The 24,744-nt window shown below is 55.2% G+C and overlaps 25 non-coding genes and 2 pseudogenes across 25 annotated transcripts; all 27 read left to right on the top strand.

Annotated features, from left to right (window-relative positions):
* Window positions 1–559: 559 nt before the first annotated feature.
* On the top strand, window positions 560–678 carry LOC126156077 (5S ribosomal RNA). Its single transcript, XR_007533490.1, has one exon. It is a non-coding gene; the product is annotated as a 5S ribosomal RNA (ribosomal RNA).
* An 845-nt stretch (window positions 679–1,523) lies between these two features.
* Window positions 1,524–1,639, top strand: LOC126156161 (5S ribosomal RNA; annotated as a pseudogene).
* Window positions 1,640–1,772: 133 nt separating this feature from the next.
* Window positions 1,773–1,891, top strand: LOC126156091 (5S ribosomal RNA). Its single transcript, XR_007533503.1, has one exon. It is a non-coding gene; the product is annotated as a 5S ribosomal RNA (ribosomal RNA).
* Window positions 1,892–2,735: 844 nt separating this feature from the next.
* On the top strand, window positions 2,736–2,854 carry LOC126155940 (5S ribosomal RNA). The gene has a single exon (XR_007533363.1). It is a non-coding gene; the product is annotated as a 5S ribosomal RNA (ribosomal RNA).
* An 835-nt stretch (window positions 2,855–3,689) lies between these two features.
* Window positions 3,690–3,808, top strand: LOC126156123 (5S ribosomal RNA). The gene has a single exon (XR_007533533.1). It is a non-coding gene; the product is annotated as a 5S ribosomal RNA (ribosomal RNA).
* An 844-nt stretch (window positions 3,809–4,652) lies between these two features.
* LOC126156160 (5S ribosomal RNA) lies at window positions 4,653–4,768 on the top strand (annotated as a pseudogene).
* A 133-nt stretch (window positions 4,769–4,901) lies between these two features.
* Window positions 4,902–5,020, top strand: LOC126156090 (5S ribosomal RNA). The gene has a single exon (XR_007533502.1). It is a non-coding gene; the product is annotated as a 5S ribosomal RNA (ribosomal RNA).
* An 844-nt stretch (window positions 5,021–5,864) lies between these two features.
* Window positions 5,865–5,983, top strand: LOC126155939 (5S ribosomal RNA). Its single transcript, XR_007533362.1, has one exon. It is a non-coding gene; the product is annotated as a 5S ribosomal RNA (ribosomal RNA).
* An 845-nt stretch (window positions 5,984–6,828) lies between these two features.
* On the top strand, window positions 6,829–6,947 carry LOC126155937 (5S ribosomal RNA). Its single transcript, XR_007533360.1, has one exon. It is a non-coding gene; the product is annotated as a 5S ribosomal RNA (ribosomal RNA).
* An 835-nt stretch (window positions 6,948–7,782) lies between these two features.
* On the top strand, window positions 7,783–7,901 carry LOC126156122 (5S ribosomal RNA). The gene has a single exon (XR_007533532.1). It is a non-coding gene; the product is annotated as a 5S ribosomal RNA (ribosomal RNA).
* An 844-nt stretch (window positions 7,902–8,745) lies between these two features.
* Window positions 8,746–8,864, top strand: LOC126155936 (5S ribosomal RNA). The gene has a single exon (XR_007533359.1). It is a non-coding gene; the product is annotated as a 5S ribosomal RNA (ribosomal RNA).
* Window positions 8,865–9,699: 835 nt separating this feature from the next.
* On the top strand, window positions 9,700–9,818 carry LOC126155998 (5S ribosomal RNA). Its single transcript, XR_007533416.1, has one exon. It is a non-coding gene; the product is annotated as a 5S ribosomal RNA (ribosomal RNA).
* Window positions 9,819–10,658: 840 nt separating this feature from the next.
* Window positions 10,659–10,777, top strand: LOC126155986 (5S ribosomal RNA). Its single transcript, XR_007533405.1, has one exon. It is a non-coding gene; the product is annotated as a 5S ribosomal RNA (ribosomal RNA).
* An 850-nt stretch (window positions 10,778–11,627) lies between these two features.
* LOC126155935 (5S ribosomal RNA) lies at window positions 11,628–11,746 on the top strand. The gene has a single exon (XR_007533358.1). It is a non-coding gene; the product is annotated as a 5S ribosomal RNA (ribosomal RNA).
* Window positions 11,747–12,596: 850 nt separating this feature from the next.
* LOC126156028 (5S ribosomal RNA) lies at window positions 12,597–12,715 on the top strand. The gene has a single exon (XR_007533444.1). It is a non-coding gene; the product is annotated as a 5S ribosomal RNA (ribosomal RNA).
* Window positions 12,716–13,564: 849 nt separating this feature from the next.
* On the top strand, window positions 13,565–13,683 carry LOC126155994 (5S ribosomal RNA). The gene has a single exon (XR_007533412.1). It is a non-coding gene; the product is annotated as a 5S ribosomal RNA (ribosomal RNA).
* Window positions 13,684–14,530: 847 nt separating this feature from the next.
* On the top strand, window positions 14,531–14,649 carry LOC126156027 (5S ribosomal RNA). Its single transcript, XR_007533443.1, has one exon. It is a non-coding gene; the product is annotated as a 5S ribosomal RNA (ribosomal RNA).
* An 868-nt stretch (window positions 14,650–15,517) lies between these two features.
* Window positions 15,518–15,636, top strand: LOC126156033 (5S ribosomal RNA). The gene has a single exon (XR_007533449.1). It is a non-coding gene; the product is annotated as a 5S ribosomal RNA (ribosomal RNA).
* Window positions 15,637–16,485: 849 nt separating this feature from the next.
* Window positions 16,486–16,604, top strand: LOC126155933 (5S ribosomal RNA). Its single transcript, XR_007533356.1, has one exon. It is a non-coding gene; the product is annotated as a 5S ribosomal RNA (ribosomal RNA).
* Window positions 16,605–17,474: 870 nt separating this feature from the next.
* LOC126156032 (5S ribosomal RNA) lies at window positions 17,475–17,593 on the top strand. Its single transcript, XR_007533448.1, has one exon. It is a non-coding gene; the product is annotated as a 5S ribosomal RNA (ribosomal RNA).
* Window positions 17,594–18,442: 849 nt separating this feature from the next.
* LOC126155932 (5S ribosomal RNA) lies at window positions 18,443–18,561 on the top strand. The gene has a single exon (XR_007533355.1). It is a non-coding gene; the product is annotated as a 5S ribosomal RNA (ribosomal RNA).
* An 870-nt stretch (window positions 18,562–19,431) lies between these two features.
* On the top strand, window positions 19,432–19,550 carry LOC126156031 (5S ribosomal RNA). The gene has a single exon (XR_007533447.1). It is a non-coding gene; the product is annotated as a 5S ribosomal RNA (ribosomal RNA).
* Window positions 19,551–20,399: 849 nt separating this feature from the next.
* Window positions 20,400–20,518, top strand: LOC126156026 (5S ribosomal RNA). The gene has a single exon (XR_007533442.1). It is a non-coding gene; the product is annotated as a 5S ribosomal RNA (ribosomal RNA).
* Window positions 20,519–21,386: 868 nt separating this feature from the next.
* LOC126156030 (5S ribosomal RNA) lies at window positions 21,387–21,505 on the top strand. Its single transcript, XR_007533446.1, has one exon. It is a non-coding gene; the product is annotated as a 5S ribosomal RNA (ribosomal RNA).
* Window positions 21,506–22,354: 849 nt separating this feature from the next.
* Window positions 22,355–22,473, top strand: LOC126155919 (5S ribosomal RNA). The gene has a single exon (XR_007533343.1). It is a non-coding gene; the product is annotated as a 5S ribosomal RNA (ribosomal RNA).
* Window positions 22,474–23,323: 850 nt separating this feature from the next.
* On the top strand, window positions 23,324–23,442 carry LOC126156024 (5S ribosomal RNA). The gene has a single exon (XR_007533441.1). It is a non-coding gene; the product is annotated as a 5S ribosomal RNA (ribosomal RNA).
* An 848-nt stretch (window positions 23,443–24,290) lies between these two features.
* Window positions 24,291–24,409, top strand: LOC126155988 (5S ribosomal RNA). Its single transcript, XR_007533407.1, has one exon. It is a non-coding gene; the product is annotated as a 5S ribosomal RNA (ribosomal RNA).
* The last annotated feature ends 335 nt before the right edge of the window (window positions 24,410–24,744 follow it).

The following is a 24,744-nucleotide window of genomic DNA, read 5'->3' as shown; positions in this document are numbered from 1 at the left end:
CCAGCAGACGTTTGTCGTGCTTGCGCTGTCATATGGACCACGACCCGAGCGGCAGCGAGCGGCAGTCGAGCAAAGTCGGGACAAGTCGGGACGGGGACAGGGACAGGGATAGGAATGGTGCGAATGCACTGCAAACTACGCAGACACCTGGTGTGAGGCGAGGCGAGGCGAGGCGAGGCAAGGCGAGGCGAGGCGAGGCGAGGCGAGGAAGCCCACATCGCTACCAGTGTGCCCTCCAGCACGACACTGCCACACCCCGCACAGGCCCTCCGCTGAACACCAGGGACAAGATGCGTCCTCCGCTAGTGTCGAAGGCTGCACGCGCCCAGCGAATGACAGGGGGTGCAACGAGCAGCAGTGCGTCTCACACACGCGGCGGTGCGCCCGCCAACTCGGCCGTCACTCTGCTGGGACGCCGGGCGCGCCTCCCCGCGCCGTCCTCGAGGAACTGGCGGTTGCGGAAGGAAGCGCTTTCGTCAAATGCGGCCGAAAACTAACATTTTGTGTGTTGGGAGAAAAGCCGAACGCGAATTCTGCCGTGCTCCTACATTAGATGAGCGCCAACGGCCATACCATGATGAATACACCGGTTCTCGTCCGATCACCGAAGTTAAGCATCATCGGGCCCGGCTAGTACTTGGATGGGTGACCGCCTAGGAAACCCGGGTGCTGCTGGCTCCCTTCCTGTTTTTTTTTGTTATGTCACCAGCCCAATTTTCAAACTACCTTTCTGTTGTGACAAAGATGCTTCTTTATGCCTTTTAAACTACTGTAATGGTACGAAAATGCAGTAATTAACTTAGTTTGAGGGAGAATGTGCTAACCAAGTTTGCCAAGAGGACTTTGAGAACGACAAAACAGTACGAATCGGCAGGTGATTTCTGAAATACGTCACCGCCTATTGTTGTGTAGGAGTGTAGAGTTCCAAATTTGATTTGTAACCACGAATTTATTCCTTAGTCGTCTCGTCTCGTCTCGTCTCGTCTCGTCCCGCAGACGTTTGTCGTGCTTGCGCTGTCATATGGACCACGACCCGAGCGGCAGCGAGCGGCAGTCGAGCAAAGTCGGGACAAGTCGGGACGGGGACAGGGACAGGGATAGGAATGGTGCGAATGCAGTGCAAACTACGCAGACACCTGGTGTGAGGCGAGGCGAGGCGAGGCGAGGCGAGGAAGCCCACATCGCTACCAGTGGGCCCTCCAGCACGACACTGCCACACCCCGCACCGGCCCTCCGCTGAACACCAGGTACAAGATGCGTCCTCCGCTAGTGTCGAAGGCTGCACGCGCCCAGCGAATGACAGGGGGTGCAACGAGCAGCAGTGCGTCTCACACACGCGGCGGTGCGCCCGCCAATTGGGCCGTCACTCTGCTGGGACGCCGGGCGCGCCTCCCCGCGCCGTCCTCGAGGAACTGGCGGTTGCGGAAGGAAGCGCTTTCGTCAAATGCGGCCGAAAACTAACATTTTGTGTGTTGGGAGAAAAGCCGAACGCGAATTCTGCCGTGCTCCTACATTAGATGAGCGCCAACGGCCATACCATGATGAATACACCGGTTCTCGTCCGATCACCGAAGTTAAGCATCATCGGGCCCGGCTAGTACTTGGATGGGTGACCGCCTGCTGGGACGCCGGGCGCGCCTCCCCGCGCCGTCCTCGAGGAACTGGCGGTTGCGGAAGGAAGCGCTTTCGTCAAATGCGGCCGAAAACTAACATTTTGTGTGTTGGGAGAAAAGCCGAACGCGAATTCTGCCGTGCTCCTACATTAGATGAGCGCCAACGGCCATACCATGATGAATACACCGGTTCTCGTCCGATCTCCGAAGTTAAGCATCATCGGGCCCGGCTAGTACTTGGATGGGTGACCGCCTGGGAAACCCGGGTGCTGCTGGCTTCATTCCTGTTTTTTTTGTTATGTCACCAGCCCAATTTTCAAACTACCTTTCTGTTGTGACAAAGATGCTTCTTTATGCCTTTTAAACTACTGTAATGGTACGAAAATGCAGTAATTAACTCAGTTTGAGGGAGAATGTGCTAACCAAGTTTGCCGAGAGGACTTTGAAAACGAAAAAACAGTACGAATCGGCAGGTGATTTCTGAAATACGTCACCGCCTATTGTTGTGTAGGAGTGTAGAGTTCCAAATTTGATTTGTAACCACGAATTTATTCCTTAGTCGTCTCGTCTCGTCTCGTCTCGTCTCGTCCCGCAGACGTTTGTCGTGCTTGCGCTGTCATATGGACCACGACCCGAGCGGCAGCGAGCGGCAGTCGAGCAAAGTCGGGACAAGTCGGGACGGCGACAGGGACAGGGATAGGAATGGTGCGAATGCACTGCAGACTACGCAGACACCTGGTGTGAGGCGAGGCGAGGCGAGGCGAGGCGAGGAAGCCCACATCGCTACCAGTGGGCCCTCCAGCACGACACTGCCACACCCCGCACCGGCCCTCCGCTGAACACCAGGTACAAGATGCGTCCTCCGCTAGTGTCGAAGGCTGCACGCGCCCAGCGAATGACAGGGGGTGCAACGAGCAGCAGTGCGTCTCACACACGCGGCGGTGCGCCCGCCAATTGGGCCGTCACTCTGCTGGGACGCCGGGCGCGCCTCCCCGCGCCGTCCTCGAGGAACTGGCGGTTGCGGAAGGAAGCGCTTTCGTCAAATGCGGCCGAAAACTAACATTTTGTGTGTTGGGAGAAAAGCCGAACGCGAATTCTGCCGTGCTCCTACATTAGATGAGCGCCAACGGCCATACCATGATGAATACACCGGTTCTCGTCCGATCACCGAAGTTAAGCATCATCGGGCCCGGCTAGTACTTGGATGGGTGACCGCCTGGGAAACCCGGGTGCTGCTGGCTCCCTTCCTGTTTTATTTTGTTATGTCACCAGCCCAATTTTCAAACTACCTTTCTGTTGTGACATAGATGCTTCCTTAAGCCTTTTAAACTACTGTAATGGTACGAAAATGCAGTAATTAACTCAGTTTGAGGGAGAATGTGCTAACCAAGTTTGCCAAGAGCACTTTGAAAACGACAAAACAGTACAAATCGGCAGGTGATTTCTGAAATACGTCACCGCCTATTGTTGTGTAGGAGTGTAGAGTTCCAAATTTGATTTGTAACCACGAATTTATTCCTTAGTCGTCTCGTCTCGTCTCGTCTCGTCTCGTCCCGCAGACGTTTGTCGTGCTTGCGCTGTCATATGGACCACGACCCGAGCGGCAGTCGAGGAAAGTCGGGACAAGTCGGGACGGGGACAGGGACAGGGATAGGAATGGTGCGAATGCACTGCAAACTACGCAGACACCTGGTGTGAGGGGAGGCGAGGCGAGGCGAGGCGAGGAAGCCCACATCGCTACCAGTGGGCCCTCCAGCACGACACTGCCACACCCCGCACAGGCCCTCCGCTGAACACCAGGGACAAGATGCGTCCTCCGCTAGTGTCGAAGGCTGCACGCGCCCAGCGAATGACAGGGGGTGCAACGAGCAGCAGTGCGTCTCACACACGCGGCGGTGCGCCCGCCAATTCGGCCGTCACTCTGCTGGGACGCCGGGCGTGCCTCCCCGCGCCGTCCTCGAGGAACTGGCGGTTGCGGAAGGAAGCGCTTTCGTCAAATGCGGCCGAAAACTAACATTTTGTGTGTTGGGAGAAAAGCCGAACGCGAATTCTGCCGTGCTCCTACATTAGATGAGCGCCAACGGCCATACCATGATGAATACACCGGTTCTCCTCCGATCTCCGAAGTTAAGCATCATCGGGCCCGGCTAGTACTTGGATGGGTGACCGCCTGGGAAACCCGGGTGCTGCTGGCTTCATTCCTGTTTTTTTTGTTATGTCACCAGCCCAATTTTCAAACTACCTTTCTGTTGTGACAAAGATGCTTCTTTATGCCTTTTAAACTACTGTAATGGTACGAAAATGCAGTAATTAACTCAGTTTGAGGGAGAATGTGCTAACCAAGTTTGCCGAGAGGACTTTGAAAACGAAAAAACAGTACGAATCGGCGGGTGATTTCTGAAATACGTCACCGCCTATTGTTGTGTAGGAGTGTAGAGTTCCAAATTTGATTTGTAACCACGAATTTATTCCTTAGTCGTCTCGTCTCGTCTCGTCTCGTCTCGTCCCGCAGACGTTTGTCGTGCTTGCGCTGTCATATGGACCACGACCCGAGCGGCAGCGAGCGGCAGTCGAGCAAAGTCGGGACAAGTCGGGACGGGGACAGGGACAGGGATAGGAATGGTGCGAATGCAGTGCAAACTACGCAGACACCTGGTGTGAGGCGAGGCGAGGCGAGGCGAGGCGAGGAAGCCCACATCGCTACCAGTGGGCCCTCCAGCACGACACTGCCACACCCCGCACCGGCCCTCCGCTGAACACCAGGTACAAGATGCGTCCTCCGCTAGTGTCGAAGGCTGCACGCGCCCAGCGAATGACAGGGGGTGCAACGAGCAGCAGTGCGTCTCACACACGCGGCGGTGCGCCCGCCAATTGGGCCGTCACTCTGCTGGGACGCCGGGCGCGCCTCCCCGCGCCGTCCTCGAGGAACTGGCGGTTGCGGAAGGAAGCGCTTTCGTCAAATGCGGCCGAAAACTAACATTTTGTGTGTTGGGAGAAAAGCCGAACGCGAATTCTGCCGTGCTCCTACATTAGATGAGCGCCAACGGCCATACCATGATGAATACACCGGTTCTCGTCCGATCACCGAAGTTAAGCATCATCGGGCCCGGCTAGTACTTGGATGGGTGACCGCCTGCTGGGACGCCGGGCGCGCCTCCCCGCGCCGTCCTCGAGGAACTGGCGGTTGCGGAAGGAAGCGCTTTCGTCAAATGCGGCCGAAAACTAACATTTTGTGTGTTGGGAGAAAAGCCGAACGCGAATTCTGCCGTGCTCCTACATTAGATGAGCGCCAACGGCCATACCATGATGAATACACCGGTTCTCGTCCGATCTCCGAAGTTAAGCATCATCGGGCCCGGCTAGTACTTGGATGGGTGACCGCCTGGGAAACCCGGGTGCTGCTGGCTTCATTCCTGTTTTTTTTGTTATGTCACCAGCCCAATTTTCAAACTACCTTTCTGTTGTGACAAAGATGCTTCTTTATGCCTTTTAAACTACTGTAATGGTACGAAAATGCAGTAATTAACTCAGTTTGAGGGAGAATGTGCTAACCAAGTTTGCCGAGAGGACTTTGAAAACGAAAAAACAGTACGAATCGGCAGGTGATTTCTGAAATACGTCACCGCCTATTGTTGTGTAGGAGTGTAGAGTTCCAAATTTGATTTGTAACCACGAATTTATTCCTTAGTCGTCTCGTCTCGTCTCGTCTCGTCTCGTCCCGCAGACGTTTGTCGTGCTTGCGCTGTCATATGGACCACGACCCGAGCGGCAGCGAGCGGCAGTCGAGCAAAGTCGGGACAAGTCGGGACGGCGACAGGGACAGGGATAGGAATGGTGCGAATGCACTGCAGACTACGCAGACACCTGGTGTGAGGCGAGGCGAGGCGAGGCGAGGCGAGGAAGCCCACATCGCTACCAGTGGGCCCTCCAGCACGACACTGCCACACCCCGCACCGGCCCTCCGCTGAACACCAGGTACAAGATGCGTCCTCCGCTAGTGTCGAAGGCTGCACGCGCCCAGCGAATGACAGGGGGTGCAACGAGCAGCAGTGCGTCTCACACACGCGGCGGTGCGCCCGCCAATTGGGCCGTCACTCTGCTGGGACGCCGGGCGCGCCTCCCCGCGCCGTCCTCGAGGAACTGGCGGTTGCGGAAGGAAGCGCTTTCGTCAAATGCGGCCGAAAACTAACATTTTGTGTGTTGGGAGAAAAGCCGAACGCGAATTCTGCCGTGCTCCTACATTAGATGAGCGCCAACGGCCATACCATGATGAATACACCGGTTCTCGTCCGATCACCGAAGTTAAGCATCATCGGGCCCGGCTAGTACTTGGATGGGTGACCGCCTGGGAAACCCGGGTGCTGCTGGCTCCCTTCCTGTTTTATTTTGTTATGTCACCAGCCCAATTTTCAAACTACCTTTCTGTTGTGACATAGATGCTTCCTTAAGCCTTTTAAACTACTGTAATGGTACGAAAATGCAGTAATTAACTCAGTTTGAGGGAGAATGTGCTAACCAAGTTTGCCAAGAGCACTTTGAAAACGACAAAACAGTACAAATCGGCAGGTGATTTCTGAAATACGTCACCGCCTATTGTTGTGTAGGAGTGTAGAGTTCCAAATTTGATTTGTAACCACGAATTTATTCCTTAGTCGTCTCGTCTCGTCTCGTCTCGTCTCGTCCCGCAGACGTTTGTCGTGCTTGCGCTGTCATATGGACCACGACCCGAGCGGCAGCGAGCGGCAGTCGAGCAAAGTCGGGACAAGTCGGGACGGCGACAGGGACAGGGATAGGAATGGTGCGAATGCACTGCAGACTACGCAGACACCTGGTGTGAGGCGAGGCGAGGCGAGGCGAGGCGAGGAAGCCCACATCGCTACCAGTGGGCCCTCCAGCACGACACTGCCACACCCCGCACCGGCCCTCCGCTGAACACCAGGTACAAGATGCGTCCTCCGCTAGTGTCGAAGGCTGCACGCGCCCAGCGAATGACAGGGGGTGCAACGAGCAGCAGTGCGTCTCACACACGCGGCGGTGCGCCCGCCAATTGGGCCGTCACTCTGCTGGGACGCCGGGCGCGCCTCCCCGCGCCGTCCTCGAGGAACTGGCGGTTGCGGAAGGAAGCGCTTTCGTCAAATGCGGCCGAAAACTAACATTTTGTGTGTTGGGAGAAAAGCCGAACGCGAATTCTGCCGTGCTCCTACATTAGATGAGCGCCAACGGCCATACCATGATGAATACACCGGTTCTCGTCCGATCACCGAAGTTAAGCATCATCGGGCCCGGCTAGTACTTGGATGGGTGACCGCCTGGGAAACCCGGGTGCTGCTGGCTCCCTTCCTGTTTTATTTTGTTATGTCACCAGCCCAATTTTCAAACTACCTTTCTGTTGTGACATAGATGCTTCCTTAAGCCTTTTAAACTACTGTAATGGTACGAAAATGCAGTAATTAACTCAGTTTGAGGGAGAATGTGCTAACCAAGTTTGCCAAGAGCACTTTGAAAACGACAAAACAGTACAAATCGGCAGGTGATTTCTGAAATACGTCACCGCCTATTGTTGTGTAGGAGTGTAGAGTTCCAAATTTGATTTGTAACCACGAATTTATTCCTTAGTCGTCTCGTCTCGTCTCGTCTCGTCTCGTCCCGCAGACGTTTGTCGTGCTTGCGCTGTCATATGGACCACGACCCGAGCGGCAGTCGAGGAAAGTCGGGACAAGTCGGGACGGGGACAGGGACAGGGATAGGAATGGTGCGAATGCACTGCAAACTACGCAGACACCTGGTGTGAGGGGAGGCGAGGCGAGGCGAGGCGAGGAAGCCCACATCGCTACCAGTGGGCCCTCCAGCACGACACTGCCACACCCCGCACAGGCCCTCCGCTGAACACCAGGGACAAGATGCGTCCTCCGCTAGTGTCGAAGGCTGCACGCGCCCAGCGAATGACAGGGGGTGCAACGAGCAGCAGTGCGTCTCACACACGCGGCGGTGCGCCCGCCAATTCGGCCGTCACTCTGCTGGGACGCCGGGCGTGCCTCCCCGCGCCGTCCTCGAGGAACTGGCGGTTGCGGAAGGAAGCGCTTTCGTCAAATGCGGCCGAAAACTAACATTTTGTGTGTTGGGAGAAAAGCCGAACGCGAATTCTGCCGTGCTCCTACATTAGATGAGCGCCAACGGCCATACCATGATGAATACACCGGTTCTCCTCCGATCTCCGAAGTTAAGCATCATCGGGCCCGGCTAGTACTTGGATGGGTGACCGCCTGGGAAACCCGGGTGCTGCTGGCTTCATTCCTGTTTTTTTTGTTATGCCACCAGCCCAATTTTCAAACTACCTTTCTGTTGTGACAAAGATGCTTCTTTATGCCTTTTAAACTACTGTAATGGTACGAAAATGCAGTAATTAACTCAGTTTGAGGGAGAATGTGCTAACCAAGTTTGCCGAGAGGACTTTGAAAACGAAAAAACAGTACGAATCGGCGGGTGATTTCTGAAATACGTCACCGCCTATTGTTGTGTAGGAGTGTAGAGTTCCAAATTTGATTTGTAACCACGAATTTATTCCTTAGTCGTCTCGTCTCGTCTCGTCTCGTCTCGTCCCGCAGACGTTTGTCGTGCTTGCGCTGTCATATGGACCACGACCCGAGCGGCAGCGAGCGGCAGTCGAGCAAAGTCGGGACAAGTCGGGACGGGGACAGGGACAGGGATAGGAATGGTGCGAATGCACTGCAAACTACGCAGACACCTGGTGTGAGGGGAGGCGAGGCGAGGCGAGGCGAGGAAGCCCACATCGCTACCAGTGGGCCCTCCAGCACCACACTGCCACACCCCGCACAGGCCCTCCGCTGAACACCAGGGACAAGATGCGTCCTCCGCTAGTGTCGAAGGCTGCACGCGCCCAGCGAATGACAGGGGGTGCAACGAGCAGCAGTGCGTCTCACACACGCGGCGGTGCGCCCGCCAATTCGGCCGTCACTCTGCTGGGACGCCGGGCGCGCCTCCCCGCGCCGTCCTCGAGGAACTGGCGGTTGCGGAAGGAAGCGCTTTCGTCAAATGCGGCCGAAAACTAACATTTTGTGTGTTGGGAGAAAAGCCGAACGCGAATTCTGCCGTGCTCCTACATTAGATGAGCGCCAACGGCCATACCATGATGAATACACCGGTTCTCGTCCGATCACCGAAGTTAAGCATCATCGGGCCCGGCTAGTACTTGGATGGGTGACCGCCTGGGAAACCCGGGTGCTGCTGGCTCCCTTCCTGTTTTTTTTTGTTATGTCACCAGCCCAATTTTCAAACTACCTTTCTGTTGTGACAAAGATGCTTCTTTATGCCTTTTAAACTACTGTAATGGAACGAAAATGCAGTAATTAACTCAGTTTGAGGGAGAATGTGCTAACCAAGTTTGCCAAGAGGACTTTGAAAACGACAAAACAGTACGAATCGGCAGGTGATTTCTGAAATACGTCACCGCCTATTGTTGTGTAGGTGTGTAGAGTTCCAAATTTGATTTGTAACCACGAATTTATTCCTTAGTCGTCTCGTCTCGTCTCGTCTCGTCTCGTCCCGCAGACGTTTGTCGTGCTTGCGCTGTCATATGGACCACGACCCGAGCGGCAGTCGAGCAAAGTCGGGACAAGTCGGGACGGGGACAGGGACAGGGATAGGAATGGTGCGAATGCACTGCAAACTACGCAGACACCTGGTGTGAGGCGAGGCGAGGCGAGGCGAGGCGAGGAAGCCCACATCGCTACCAGTGGGCCCTCCAGCACGACACTGCCACACCCCGCACAGGCCCTCCGCTGAACACCAGGGACAAGATGCGTCCTCCGCTAGTGTCGAAGGCTGCACGCGCCCAGCGAATGACAGGGGGTGCAACGAGCAGCAGTGCGTCTCACACACGCGGCGGTGCGCCCGCCAATTCGGCCGTCACTCTGCTGGGACGCCGGGCGCGCCTCCCCGCGCCGTCCTCGAGGAACTGGCGGTTGCGGAAGGAAGCGCTTTCGTCAAATGCGGCCGAAAACTAACATTTTGTGTGTTGCGAGAAAAGCCGAACGCGAATTCTGCCGTGCTCCTACATTAGATGAGCGCCAACGGCCATACCATGATGAATACACCGGTTCTCGTCCGATCACCGAAGTTAAGCATCATCGGGCCCGGCTAGTACTTGGATGGGTGACCGCCTGGGAAACCCGGGTGCTGTTGGCTCCCTTACTGTTTTTTTTTGTTATGTCGCCAGCCCAATTTTCAAACTACCTTTCTGTTGTGACAAAGATGCTTCCTTAAGCCTTTTAAACTACTGTAATGGAACGAAAATGCAGTAATTAACTCAGTTTGAAGGAGAATGTGCTAAGCAAGTTTGCCAAGAAGACTTTGAAAACGACAAAACAGTACGAATCGGCAGGTGATTTCTGAAATACGTCACCGCCTATTGTTGTGTAGGAGTGTAGAGTTCCAAATTTGATTTGTAACCACGAATTTATTCCTTAGTCGTCTCGTCTCGTCTCGTCTCGTCTCGTCCCGCAGACGTTTGTCGTGCTTGCGCTGTCATATGGACCACGACCCGAGCGGCAGTCGAGCAAAGTCGGGACAAGTCGGGACGGGGACAGGGACAGGGATAGGAATGGTGCGAATGCACTGCAAACTACGCAGACACCTGGTGTGAGGCGGGGCGAGGCGAGGCGTGGCGAGGCGAGGAAGCCCACATCGCTACCAGTGGGCCCTCCAGCACGACACTGCCACACCCCGCACAGGCCCTCCGCTGAACACCAGGGACAAGATGCGTCCTCCGCTAGTGTCGAAGGCTGCACGCGCCCAGCGAATGACAGGGGGTGCAACGAGCAGCAGTGCGTCTAACACACGCGGCGGTGCGCCCGCCAATTCGGCCGTCACTCTGCTGGGACGCCGGGCGTGCCTCCCCGCGCCGTCCTCGAGGAACTGGCGGTTGCGGAAGGAAGCGCTTTCGTCAAATGCGGCCGAAAACTAACATTTTGTGTGTTGGGAGAAAAGCCGAACGCGAATTCTGCCGTGCTCCTACATTAGATGAGCGCCAACGGCCATACCATGATGAATACACCGGTTCTCGTCCGATCACCGAAGTTAAGCATCATCGGGCCCGGCTAGTACTTGGATGGGTGACCGCCTGGGAAACCCGGGTGCTGTTGGCTCCCTTACTGTTTTTTTTTTTTTTGTTATGTCGGCAGCCCAATTTTCAAACTACCTTTCTGTTGTGACAAAGATGCTTCCTTAAGCCTTTTAAACTACTGTAATGGAACGAAAATGCAGTAATTAACTCAGTTTGAGGGAGAATGTGCTAACCAAGTTTGCCAAGAAGACTTTGAAAACGACAAAACAGTACGAATCGGCAGGTGATTTCTGAAATACGTCACCGCCTATTGTTGTGTAGGTGTGTTGAGTTCCAAATTTGATTTGTAACCACGAACTTATTCCTTAGTCGTCTCGTCTCGTCTCGTCTCGTCCCGCTGACGTTTGTCGTGCTTGCGCTGTCATATGGACCACGACCCGAGCGGCAGCGAGCGGCAGTCGAGCAAAGTCGGGACAAGTCGGGACGGGGACAGGGACAGGGATAGGAATGGTGCGAATGCAGTGCAAACTACGCAGACACCTGGTGTGAGGCGAGGCGAGGCGAGGCGTGGCGAGGCGAGGAAGCCCACATCGCTACCAGTGGGCCCTCCAGCACGACACTGCCACACCCCGCACAGGCCCTCCGCTGAACACCAGGGACAAGATGCGTCCTCCGCTAGTGTCGAAGGCTGCACGCGCCCAGCGAATGACAGGGGGTGCAACGAGCAGCAGTGCGTCTCACACACGCGGCGGTGCGCCCGCCAATTCGGCCGTCACTCTGCTGGGACGCCGGGCGCGCATCCCCGCGCCGTCCTCGAGGAACTGGCGGTTGCGGAAGGAAGCGCTTTCGTCAAATGCGGCCGAAAACTAACATTTTGTGTGTTGGGAGAAAAGCCGAACGCGAATTCTGCCGTGCTCCTACATTAGATGAGCGCCAACGGCCATACCATGATGAATACACCGGTTCTCGTCCGATCACCGAAGTTAAGCATCATCGGGCCCGGCTAGTACTTGGATGGGTGACCGCCTGGGAAACCCGGGTGCTGCTGGCTCCCTTCCTGTTTTTTTTTGTTATGTCACCAGCCCAATTTTCAAACTACCTTTCTGTTGTGACAAAGATGCTTCTTTATGCCTTTTAAACTACTGTAATGGTACGAAAATGCAGTAATTAACTCAGTTTGAGGGAGAATGTGCTAACCAAGTTTGCCAAGAGGACTTTGAAAACGACAAAACAGTACGAATCGGCAGGTGATTTCTGAAATACGTCACCGCCTATTGTTGTGTAGGTGTGTAGAGTTCCAAATTTGATTTGTAACCACGAATTTATTCCTTAGTCGTCTCGTCTCGTCTCGTCTCGTCTCGTCCCGCAGACGTTTGTCGTGCTTGCGCTGTCATATGGACCACGACCCGAGCGGCAGCGAGCGGCAGTCGAGCAAAGTCGGGACAAGTCGGGACGGGGACAGGGACAGGGATAGGAATGGTGCGAATGCACTGCAAACTACGCAGACACCTGGTGTGAGGCGAGGCGAGGCGAGGCGTGGCGAGGCGAGGAAGCCCACATCGCTACCAGTGGGCCCTCCAGCACGACACTGCCACACCCCGCACAGGCCCTCCGCTGAACACCAGGGACAAGATGCGTCCTCCGCTAGTGTCGAAGGCTGCACGCGCCCAGCGAATGACAGGGGGTGCAACGAGCAGCAGTGCGTCTAACACACGCGGCGGTGCGCCCGCCAATTCGGCCGTCACTCTGCTGGGACGCCGGGCGTGCCTCCCCGCGCCGTCCTCGAGGAACTGGCGGTTGCGGAAGGAAGCGCTTTCGTCAAATGCGGCCGAAAACTAACATTTTGTGTGTTGGGAGAAAAGCCGAACGCGAATTCTGCCGTGCTCCTACATTAGATGAGCGTCAACGGCCATACCATGATGAATACACCGGTTCTCGTCCGATCACCGAAGTTAAGCATCATCGGGCCCGGCTAGTACTTGGATGGGTGACCGCCTGGGAAACCCGGGTGCTGCTGGCTCCCTTCCTGTTTTTTTTTTTTTGTTATGTCGCCAGCCCAATTTTCAAACTACCTTTCTGTTGTGACAAAGATGCTTCCTTAAGCCTTTTAAACTACTGTAATGGTACGAAAATGCAGTAATTAACTCAGTTTGAGGGAGAATGTGCTAACCAAGTTTGCCAAGAAGACTTTGAAAACGACAAAACACTACGAATCGGCAGGTGATTTCTGAAATACGTCACCGCCTATTGTTGTGTAGGTGTGTTGAGTTCCAAATTTGATTTGTAACCACGAACTTATTCCTTAGTCGTCTCGTCTCGTCTCGTCTCGTCCCGCAGACGTTTGTCGTGCTTGCGCTGTCATATGGACCACGACCCGAGCGGCAGCGAGCGGCAGTCGAGCAAAGTCGGGACAAGTCGGGACGGGGACAGGGACAGGGATAGGAATGGTGCGAATGCACTGCAAACTACGCAGACACCTGGTGTGAGGCGAGGCGAGGCGAGGCGTGGCGAGGCGAGGAAGCCCACATCGCTACCAGTGGGCCCTCCAGCACGACACTGCCACACCCCGCACAGGCCCTCCGCTGAACACCAGGGACAAGATGCGTCCTCCGCTAGTGTCGAAGGCTGCACGCGCCCAGCGAATGACAGGGGGTGCAACGAGCAGCAGTGCGTCTCACACACGCGGCGGTGCGCCCGCCAATTCGGCCGTCACTCTGCTGGGACGCCGGGCGCGCCTCCCCGCGCCGTCCTCGAGGAACTGGCGGTTGCGGAAGGAAGCGCTTTCGTCAAATGCGGCCGAAAACTAACATTTTGTGTGTTGGGAGAAAAGCCGAACGCGAATTCTGCCGTGCTCCTACATTAGATGAGCGCCAACGGCCATACCATGATGAATACACCGGTTCTCGTCCGATCACCGAAGTTAAGCATCATCGGGCCCGGATAGTACTTGGATGGGGGACCGCCTGGGAAACCCGGGTGCTGCTGGCTCCCTTAATGTTTTTTTTTTTGTTATGTCGCCAGCCCAATTTTCAAACTACCTTTCTGTTGTGACAAAGATGCTTCCTTAAGCCTTTTAAACTACTGTAATGGAACGAAAATGCAGTAATTAACTCAGTTTGAGGGAGAATGTGCTAACCAAGTTTGCCAAGAAGACTTTGAAAACGACAAAACAGTACGAATCGGCAGGTGATTTCTGAAATACGTCACCGCCTATTGTTGTGTAGGTGTGTTGAGTTCCAAATTTGATTTGTAACCACGAACTTATTCCTTAGTCGTCTCGTCTCGTCTCGTCTCGTCCCGCAGACGTTTGTCGTGCTTGCGCTGTCATATGGACCACGACCCGAGCGGCAGCGAGCGGCAGTCGAGCAAAGTCGGGACAAGTCGGGACGGGGACAGGGACAGGGATAGGAATGGTGCGAATGCACTGCAAACTACGCAGACACCTGGTGTGAGGCGAGGCGAGGCGAGGCGTGGCGAGGCGAGGAAGCCCACATCGCTACCAGTGGGCCCTCCAGCACGACACTGCCACACCCCGCACAGGCCCTCCGCTGAACACCAGGGACAAGATGCGTCCTCCGCTAGTGTCGAAGGCTGCACGCGCCCAGCGAATGACAGGGGGTGCAACGAGCAGCAGTGCGTCTAACACACGCGGCGGTGCGCCCGCCAATTCGGCCGTCACTCTGCTGGGACGCCGGGCGTGCCTCCCCGCGCCGTCCTCGAGGAACGGGCGGTTGCGGAAGGAAGCGCTTTCGTCAAATGCGGCCGAAAACTAACATTTTGTGTGTTGGGAGAAAAGCCGAACGCGAATTCTGCCGTGCTCCTACATTAGATGAGCGTCAACGGCCATACCATGATGAATACACCGGTTCTCGTCCGATCACCGAAGTTAAGCATCATCGGGCCCGGCTAGTACTTGGATGGGTGACCGCCTGGGAAACCCGGGTGCTGCTGGCTCCCTTCCTGTTTTTTTTTTTGTTATGTCGCCAGCCCAATTTTCAAACTACCTTTCTGTTGTGACAAAGATGCTTCTTTAAGCCTTTTAAACTACTGTAATGGTACGAAAATGCAGTAATTAGTTTGAGGGAGAATGTGCTAACCAAGTTTGCCAAGAAGACTTTGAAAACGACAAAACAGTACGAATCGGCAGGTGATTTCTGAAATACGTCACCGCCTATTGTTGTGTAGGAGTGTAGAGTTCCAAATTTGATTTGTAACCACGAATTTATTCCTTAGTCGTCTCGTCTCGCTCGTCTCGTCTCGTCCCGCAGACGTTTGTCGTGCTTGCGCTGTCATATGGACCACGACCCGAGCGGCAGCGAGCGGCAGTCGAGCAAAGTCGGGACAAGTCGGGACGGGGACAGGACAAGTCGGGACGGGGACAGGGACAGGGATAGGAATGGTGCGAATGCACTGCAAACTTACGCAGACACCTGGTGTGAGGCGAGGCGAGGCGAGGCGAGGCGAGGCGAGGAAGCCCACATCGCTACCAGTGGGCCCTCCAGCACGACACTGCCACACCCCGCACAGGCCCTCTGCTGAACACCAGGGACAAGATGCGTCCTCCGCTAGTGTCGAAGGCTGCACGCGCCCAGCGAATGACAGGGGGTGCAACGAGCAGCAGTGCGTCTCACACACGCGGCGGTGCGCCCGCCAATTCGGCCGTCACTCTGCTGGGACGCCGGGCGCGCCTCCCCGCGCCGTCCTCGAGGAACTGGCGGTTGCGGAAGGAAGCGCTTTCGTCAAATGCGGCCGAAAACTAACATTTTGTGTGTTGGGAGAAAAGCCGAACGCGAATTCTGCCGTGCTCCTACATTAGATGAGCGCCAACGGCCATACCATTATGAATACACCGGTTCTCGTCCGATCACCGAAGTTAAGCATCATCGGGCCCGACTAGTACTTGGATGGGGGACCGCCTGGGAAACCCGGGTGCTGTTGGCTCCCTTACTGTTTTTTTTTTTTTGTTATGTCGCCAGCCCAATTTTCAAACTACCTTTCTGTTGTGACAAAGATGCTTCCTTAAGCCTTTTAAACTACTGTAATGGAACGAAAATGCAGTAATTAACTCAGTTTGAGGGAGAATGTGCTAACCAAGTTTGCCAAGAAGACTTTGAAAACGACAAAACACTACGAATCGGCAGGTGATTTCTGAAATACGTCACCGCCTATTGTTGTGTAGGTGTGTTGAGTTCCAAATTTGATTTGTAACCACGAACTTATTCCTTAGTCGTCTCGTCTCGTCTCGTCTCGTCCCGCAGACGTTTGTCGTGCTTGCGCTGTCATATGGACCACGACCCGAGCGGCAGCGAGCGGCAGTCGAGCAAAGTCGGGACAAGTCGGGACGGGGACAGGGACAGGGATAGGAATGGTGCGAATGCACTGCAAACTACGCAGACACCTGGTGTGAGGCGAGGCGAGGCGAGGCGTGGCGAGGCGAGGAAGCCCACATCGCTACCAGTGGGCCCTCCAGCACGACACTGCCACACCCCGCACAGGCCCTCCGCTGAACACCAGGGACAAGATGCGTCCTCCGCTAGTGTCGAAGGCTGCACGCGCCCAGCGAATGACAGGGGGTGCAACGAGCAGCAGTGCGTCTCACACACGCGGCGGTGCGCCCGCCAATTCGGCCGTCACTCTGCTGGGACGCCGGGCGCGCCTCCCCGCGCCGTCCTCGAGGAACTGGCGGTTGCGGAAGGAAGCGCTTTCGTCAAATGCGGCCGAAAACTAACATTTTGTGTGTTGGGAGAAAAGCCGAACGCGAATTCTGCCGTGCTCCTACATTAGATGAGCGCCAACGGCCATACCATGATGAATACACCGGTTCTCGTCCGATCACCGAAGTTAAGCATCATCGGGCCCGGATAGTACTTGGATGGGTGACCGCCTGGGAAACCCGGGTGCTGCTGGCTCCCTTACTGTTTTTTTTTTTTGTTATGTCGCCAGCCCAATTTTCAAACTACCTTTCTGTTGTGACAAAGATGCTTCCTTAAGCCTTTTAAACTACTGTAATGGAACGAAAATGCAGTAATTAACTCAGTTTGAGGGAGAATGTGCTAACCAAGTTTGCCAAGAAGACTTTGAAAACGACAAAACAGTACGAATCGGCAGGTGATTTCTGAAATACGTCACCGCCTATTGTTGTGTAGGTGTGTTGAGTTCCAAATTTGATTTGTAACCACGAACTTATTCCTTAGTCGTCTCGTCTCGTCTCGTCTCGTCCCGCAGACGTTTGTCGTGCTTGCGCTGTCATATGGACCACGACCCGAGCGGCAGCGAGCGGCAGTCGAGCAAAGTCGGGACAAGTCGGGACGGGGACAGGACAAGTCGGGACGGGGACAGGGACAGGGATAGGAATGGTGCGAATGCACTGCAAACTTACGCAGACACCTGGTGTGAGGCGAGGCGAGGCGAGGCGAGGCGAGGCGAGGAAGCCCACATCGCTACCAGTGGGCCCTCCAGCACGACACTGCCACACCCCGCACAGGCCCTCTGCTGAACACCAGGGACAAGATGCGTCCTCCGCTAGTGTCGAAGGCTGCACGCGCCCAGCGAATGACAGGGGGTGCAACGAGCAGCAGTGCGTCTCACACACGCGGCGGTGCACCCGCCAATTCGGCCGTCACTCTGCTGGGACGCCGGGCGCGCCTCCCCGCGCCGTCCTCGAGGAACTGGCGGTTGCGGAAGGAAGCGCTTTCGTCAAATGCGGCCGAAAACTAACATTTTGTGTGTTGGGAGAAAAGCCGAACGCGAATTCTGCCGTGCTCCTACATTAGATGAGCGCCAACGGCCATACCATTATGAATACACCGGTTCTCGTCCGATCACCGAAGTTAAGCATCATCGGGCCCGACTAGTACTTGGATGGGGGACCGCCTGGGAAACCCGGGTGCTGTTGGCTCCCTTACTGTTTTTTTTTTTTTGTTATGTCGCCAGCCCAATTTTCAAACTACCTTTCTGTTGTGACAAAGATGCTTCCTTAAGCCTTTTAAACTACTGTAATGGAACGAAAATGCAGTAATTAACTCAGTTTGAGGGAGAATGTGCTAACCAAGTTTGCCAAGAAGACTTTGAAAACGACAAAACACTACGAATCGGCAGGTGATTTCTGAAATACGTCACCGCCTATTGTTGTGTAGGTGTGTTGAGTTCCAAATTTGATTTGTAACCACGAACTTATTCCTTAGTCGTCTCGTCTCGTCTCGTCTCGTCCCGCAGACGTTTGTCGTGCTTGCGCTGTCATATGGACCACGACCCGAGCGGCAGCGAGCGGCAGTCGAGCAAAGTCGGGACAAGTCGGGACGGGGACAGGGACAGGGATAGGAATGGTGCGAATGCACTGCAAACTACGCAGACACCTGGTGTGAGGCGAGGCGAGGCGAGGCGTGGCGAGGCGAGGAAGCCCACATCGCTACCAGTGGGCCCTCCAGCACGACACTGCCACACCCCGCACAGGCCCTCCGCTGAACACCAGGGACAAGATGCGTCCTCCGCTAGTGTCGAAGGCTGCACGCGCCCAGCGAATGACAGGGGGTGCAACGAGCAGCAGTGCGTCTCACACACGCGGCGGTGCGCCCGCCAATTCGGCCGTCACTCTGCTGGGACGCCGGGCGCGCCTCCCCGCGCCGTCCTCGAGGAACTGGCGGTTGCGGAAGGAAGCGCTTTCGTCAAATGCGGCCGAAAACTAACATTTTGTGTGTTGGGAGAAAAGCCGAACGCGAATTCTGCCGTGCTCCTACATTAGATGAGCGCCAACGGCCATACCATGATGAATACACCGGTTCTCGTCCGATCACCGAAGTTAAGCATCATCGGGCCCGGATAGTACTTGGATGGGTGACCGCCTGGGAAACCCGGGTGCTGCTGGCTCCCTTACTGTTTTTTTTTTTTGTTATGTCGCCAGCCCAATTTTCAAACTACCTTTCTGTTGTGACAAAGATGCTTCCTTAAGCCTTTTAAACTACTGTAATGGAACGAAAATGCAGTAATTAACTCAGTTTGAGGGAGAATGTGCTAACCAAGTTTGCCAAGAAGACTTTGAAAACGACAAAACAGTACGAATCGGCAGGTGATTTCTGAAATACGTCACCGCCTATTGTTGTGTAGGTGTGTTGAGTTCCAAATTTGATTTGTAACCACGAACTTATTCCTTAGTCGTCTCGTCTCGTCTCGTCTCGTCCCGCAGACGTTTGTCGTGCTTGCGCTGTCATATGGACCACGACCCGAGCGGCAGCGAGCGGCAGTCGAGCAAAGTCGGGACAAGTCGGGACGGGGACAGGACAAGTCGGGACGGGGACAGGGACAGGGATAGGAATGGTGCGAATGCACTGCAAACTTACGCAGACACCTGGTGTGAGGCGAGGCGAGGCGAGGCGAGGCGAGGCGAGGAAGCCCACATCGCTACCAGTGGGCCCTCCAGCACGACACTGCCACACCCCGCACAGGCCCTCTGCTGAACACCAGGGACAAGATGCGTCCTCCGCTAGTGTCGAAGGCTGCACGCGCCCAGCGAATGACAGGGGGTGCAACGAGCAGCAGTGCGTCTCACACACGCGGCGGTGCACCCGCCAATTCGGCCGTCACTCTGCTGGGACGCCGGGCGCGCCTCCCCGCGCCGTCCTCGAGGAACTGGCGGTTGCGGAAGGAAGCGCTTTCGTCAAATGCGGCCGAAAACTAACATTTTGTGTGTTGGGAGAAAAGCCGAACGCGAATTCTGCCGTGCTCCTACATTAGATGAGCGCCAACGGCCATACCATTATGAATACACCGGTTCTCGTCCGATCACCGAAGTTAAGCATCATCGGGCCCGACTAGTACTTGGATGGGGGACCGCCTGGGAAACCCGGGTGCTGTTGGCTCCCTTACTGTTTTTTTTTTTTTGTTATGTCGCCAGCCCAATTTTCAAACTACCTTTCTGTTGTGACAAAGATGCTTCCTTAAGCCTTTTAAACTACTGTAATGGAACGAAAATGCAGTAATTAACTCAGTTTGAGGGAGAATGTGCTAACCAAGTTTGCCAAGAAGACTTTGAAAACGACAAAACACTACGAATCGGCAGGTGATTTCTGAAATACGTCACCGCCTATTGTTGTGTAGGTGTGTTGAGTTCCAAATTTGATTTGTAACCACGAACTTATTCCTTAGTCGTCTCGTCTCGTCTCGTCTCGTCCCGCAGACGTTTGTCGTGCTTGCGCTGTCATATGGACCACGACCCGAGCGGCAGCGAGCGGCAGTCGAGCAAAGTCGGGACAAGTCGGGACGGGGACAGGGACAGGGATAGGAATGGTGCGAATGCACTGCAAACTACGCAGACACCTGGTGTGAGGCGAGGCGAGGCGAGGCGTGGCGAGGCGAGGAAGCCCACATCGCTACCAGTGGGCCCTCCAGCACGACACTGCCACACCCCGCACAGGCCCTCCGCTGAACACCAGGGACAAGATGCGTCCTCCGCTAGTGTCGAAGGCTGCACGCGCCCAGCGAATGACAGGGGGTGCAACGAGCAGCAGTGCGTCTAACACACGCGGCGGTGCGCCCGCCAATTCGGCCGTCACTCTGCTGGGACGCCGGGCGTGCCTCCCCGCGCCGTCCTCGAGGAACGGGCGGTTGCGGAAGGAAGCGCTTTCGTCAAATGCGGCCGAAAACTAACATTTTGTGTGTTGGGAGAAAAGCCGAACGCGAATTCTGCCGTGCTCCTACATTAGATGAGCGTCAACGGCCATACCATGATGAATACACCGGTTCTCGTCCGATCACCGAAGTTAAGCATCATCGGGCCCGGCTAGTACTTGGATGGGTGACCGCCTGGGAAACCCGGGTGCTGCTGGCTCCCTTCCTGTTTTTTTTTTTGTTATGTCGCCAGCCCAATTTTCAAACTACCTTTCTGTTGTGACAAAGATGCTTCTTTAAGCCTTTTAAACTACTGTAATGGTACGAAAATGCAGTAATTAGTTTGAGGGAGAATGTGCTAACCAAGTTTGCCAAGAAGACTTTGAAAACGACAAAACAGTACGAATCGGCAGGTGATTTCTGAAATACGTCACCGCCAATTGTTGTGTAGGAGTGTAGAGTTCCAAATTTGATTTGTAACCACGAATTTATTCCTTAGTCGTCTCGTCTCGCTCGTCTCGTCTCGTCCCGCAGACGTTTGTCGTGCTTGCGCTGACATATGGACCACGACCCGAGCGGCAGCGAGCGGCAGTCGAGCAAAGTCGGGACAAGTCGGGACGGGGACAGGACAAGTCGGGACGGGGACAGGGACAGGGATAGGAATGGTGCGAATGCACTGCAAACTTACGCAGACACCACGTGTGAGGCGAGGCGAGGCGAGGCGAGGCGAGGCGAGGAAGCCCACATCGCTACCAGTGGGCCCTCCAGCACGACACTGCCACACCCCGCACAGGCCCTCTGCTGAACACCAGGGACAAGATGCGTCCTCCGCTAGTGTCGAAGGCTGCACGCGCCCAGCGAATGACAGGGGGTGCAACGAGCAGCAGTGCGTCTCACACACGCGGCGGTGCGCCCGCCAATTCGGCCGTCACTCTGCTGGGACGCCGGGCGCGCCTCCCCGCGCCGTCCTCGAGGAACTGGCGGTTGCGGAAGGAAGCGCTTTCGTCAAATGCGGCCGAAAACTAACATTTTGTGTGTTGGGAGAAAAGCCGAACGCGAATTCTGCCGTGCTCCTACATTAGATGAGCGCCAACGGCCATACCATTATGAATACACCGGTTCTCGTCCGATCACCGAAGTTAAGCATCATCGGGCCCGACTAGTACTTGGATGGGGGACCGCCTGGGAAACCCGGGTGCTGTTGGCTCCCTTACTGTTTTTTTTTTTTTGTTATGTCGCCAGCCCAATTTTCAAACTACCTTTCTGTTGTGACAAAGATGCTTCCTTAAGCCTTTTAAACTACTGTAATGGAACGAAAATGCAGTAATTAACTCAGTTTGAGGGAGAATGTGCTAACCAAGTTTGCCAAGAAGACTTTGAAAACGACAAAACACTACGAATCGGCAGGTGATTTCTGAAATACGTCACCGCCTATTGTTGTGTAGGTGTGTTGAGTTCCAAATTTGATTTGTAACCACGAACTTATTCCTTAGTCGTCTCGTCTCGTCTCGTCTCGTCCCGCAGACGTTTGTCGTGCTTGCGCTGTCATATGGACCACGACCCGAGCGGCAGCGAGTGGCAGTCGAGCAAAGTCGGGACAAGTCGGGACGGGGACAGGGACAGGGATAGGAATGGTGCGAATGCACTGCAAACTACGCAGACACCTGGTGTGAGGCGAGGCGAGGCGAGGCGTGGCGAGGCGAGGAAGCCCACATCGCTACCAGTGGGCCCTCCAGCACGACACTGCCACACCCCGCACAGGCCCTCCGCTGAACACCAGGGACAAGATGCGTCCTCCGCTAGTGTCGAAGGCTGCACGCGCCCAGCGAATGACAGGGGGTGCAACGAGCAGCAGTGCGTCTCACACACGCGGCGGTGCGCCCGCCAATTCGGCCGTCACTCTGCTGGGACGCCGGGCGCGCCTCCCCGCGCCGTCCTCGAGGAACTGGCGGTTGCGGAAGGAAGCGCTTTCGTCAAATGCGGCCGAAAACTAACATTTTGTGTGTTGGGAGAAAAGCCGAACGCGAATTCTGCCGTGCTCCTACATTAGATGAGCGCCAACGGCCATACCATGATGAATACACCGGTTCTCGTCCGATCACCGAAGTTAAGCATCATCGGGCCCGGCTAGTACTTGGAAGGGTGACCGCCTGGGAAACCCGGGTGCTGTTGGCTCCCTTACTGTTTTTTTTTTTTTTGTTATGTCGCCAGCCCAATTTTCAAACTACCTTTCTGTTGTGACAAAGATGCTTCCTTAAGCCTTTTAAATTACTGTAATGGAACGAAAATGCAGTAATTAACTCAGTTTGAGGGAGAATGTGCTAACCAAGTTTGCCAAGAAGACTTTGAAAACGACAAAACAGTACGAATCGGCAGGTGATTTCTGAAATACGTCACCGCCTATTGTTGTGTAGGTGTGTTGAGTTCCAAATTTGATTTGTAACCACGAACTTATTCCTTAGTCGTCTCGTCTCGTCTCGTCTCGTCCCGCAGACGTTTGTCGTGCTTGCGCTGTCATATGGACCACGACCCGAGCGGCAGCGAGCGGCAGTCGAGCAAAGTCGGGACAAGTCGGGACGGGGACAGGGACAGGGATAGGAATGGTGCGAATGCACTGCAAACTACGCAGACACCTGGTGTGAGGCGAGGCGAGGCGAGGCGTGGCGAGGCGAGGAAGCCCACATCGCTACCAGTGGGCCCTCCAGCACGACACTGCCACACCCCGCACAGGCCCTCCGCTGAACACCAGGGACAAGATGCGTCCTCCGCTAGTGTCGAAGGCTGCACGCGCCCAGCGAATGACAGGGGGTGCAACGAGCAGCAGTGCGTCTAACACACGCGGCGGTGCGCCCGCCAATTCGGCCGTCACTCTGCTGGGACGCCGGGCGTGCCTCCCCGCGCCGTCCTCGAGGAACTGGCGGTTGCGGAAGGAAGCGCTTTCGTCAAATGCGGCCGAAAACTAACATTTTGTGTGTTGGGAGAAAAGCCGAACGCGAATTCTGCCGTGCTCCTACATTAGATGAGCGTCAACGGCCATACCATGATGAATACACCGGTTCTCGTCCGATCACCGAAGTTAAGCATCATCGGGCCCGGCTAGTACTTGGATGGGTGACCGCCTGGGAAACCCGGGTGCTGCTGGCTCCCTTCCTGTTTTTTTTTTTTGTTATGTCGCCAGCCCAATTTTCAAACTACCTTTCTGTTGTGACAAAGATGCTTCTTTAAGCCTTTTAAACTACTGTAATGGTACGAAAATGCAGTAATTAGTTTGAGGGAGAATGTGCTAACCAAGTTTGCCAAGAAGACTTTGAAAACGACAAAACAGTACGAATCGGCAGGTGATTTCTGAAATACGTCACCGCCTATTGTTGTGTAGGAGTGTAGAGTTCCAAATTTGATTTGTAACCACGAATTTATTCCTTAGTCGTCTCGTCTCGCTCGTCTCGTCTCGTCCCGCAGACGTTTGTCGTGCTTGCGCTGTCATATGGACCACGACCCGAGCGGCAGCGAGCGGCAGTCGAGCAAAGTCGGGACAAGTCGGGACGGGGACAGGGACAGGGATAGGAATGGTGCGAATGCACTGCAAACTTACGCAGACACCTGGTGTGAGGCGAGGCGAGGCGTGGCGAGGCGAGGCGAGGAAGCCCACATCGCTACCAGTGGGCCCTCCAGCACGACACTGCCACACCCCGCACAGGCCCTCTGCTGAACACCAGGGACAAGATGCGTCCTCCGCTAGTGTCGAAGGCTGCACGCGCCCAGCGAATGACAGGGGGTGCAACGAGCAGCAGTGCGTCTCACACACGCGGCGGTGCGCCCGCCAATTCGGCCGTCACTCTGCTGGGACGCCGGGCGCGCCTCCCCGCGCCGTCCTCGAGGAACTGGCGGTTGCGGAAGGAAGCGCTTTCGTCAAATGCGGCCGAAAACTAACATTTTGTGTGTTGGGAGAAAAGCCGAACGCGAATTCTGCCGTGCTCCTACATTAGATGAGCGCCAACGGCCATACCATTATGAATACACCGGTTCTCGTCCGATCACCGAAGTTAAGCATCATCGGGCCCGACTAGTACTTGGATGGGTGACCGCCTGGGAAACCCGGGTGCTGTTGGCTCCCTTACTGTTTTTTTTTTTTTTGTTATGTCGCCAGCCCAATTTTCAAACTACCTTTCTGTTGTGACAAAGATGCTTCCTTAAGCCTTTTAAACTACTGTAATGGAACGAAAATGCAGTAATTAACTCAGTTTGAGGGAGAATGTGCTAACCAAGTTTGCCAAGAAGACTTTGAAAACGACAAAACACTACGAATCGGCAGGTGATTTCTGAAATACGTCACCGCCTATTGTTGTGTAGGTGTGTTGAGTTCCAAATTTGATTTGTAACCACGAACTTATTCCTTAGTCGTCTCGTCTCGTCTCGTCTCGTCCCGCAGACGTTTGTCGTGCTTGC

This window comes from Schistocerca cancellata, unplaced genomic scaffold, assembly GCF_023864275.1.
Source record: "Schistocerca cancellata isolate TAMUIC-IGC-003103 unplaced genomic scaffold, iqSchCanc2.1 HiC_scaffold_1102, whole genome shotgun sequence".
Classification (NCBI taxonomy): domain Eukaryota; kingdom Metazoa; phylum Arthropoda; class Insecta; order Orthoptera; family Acrididae; genus Schistocerca; species Schistocerca cancellata.
The sequence above is the reverse complement of the archived record's forward strand: the minus strand, read 5'-3'. Positions and strand labels throughout refer to the sequence as shown.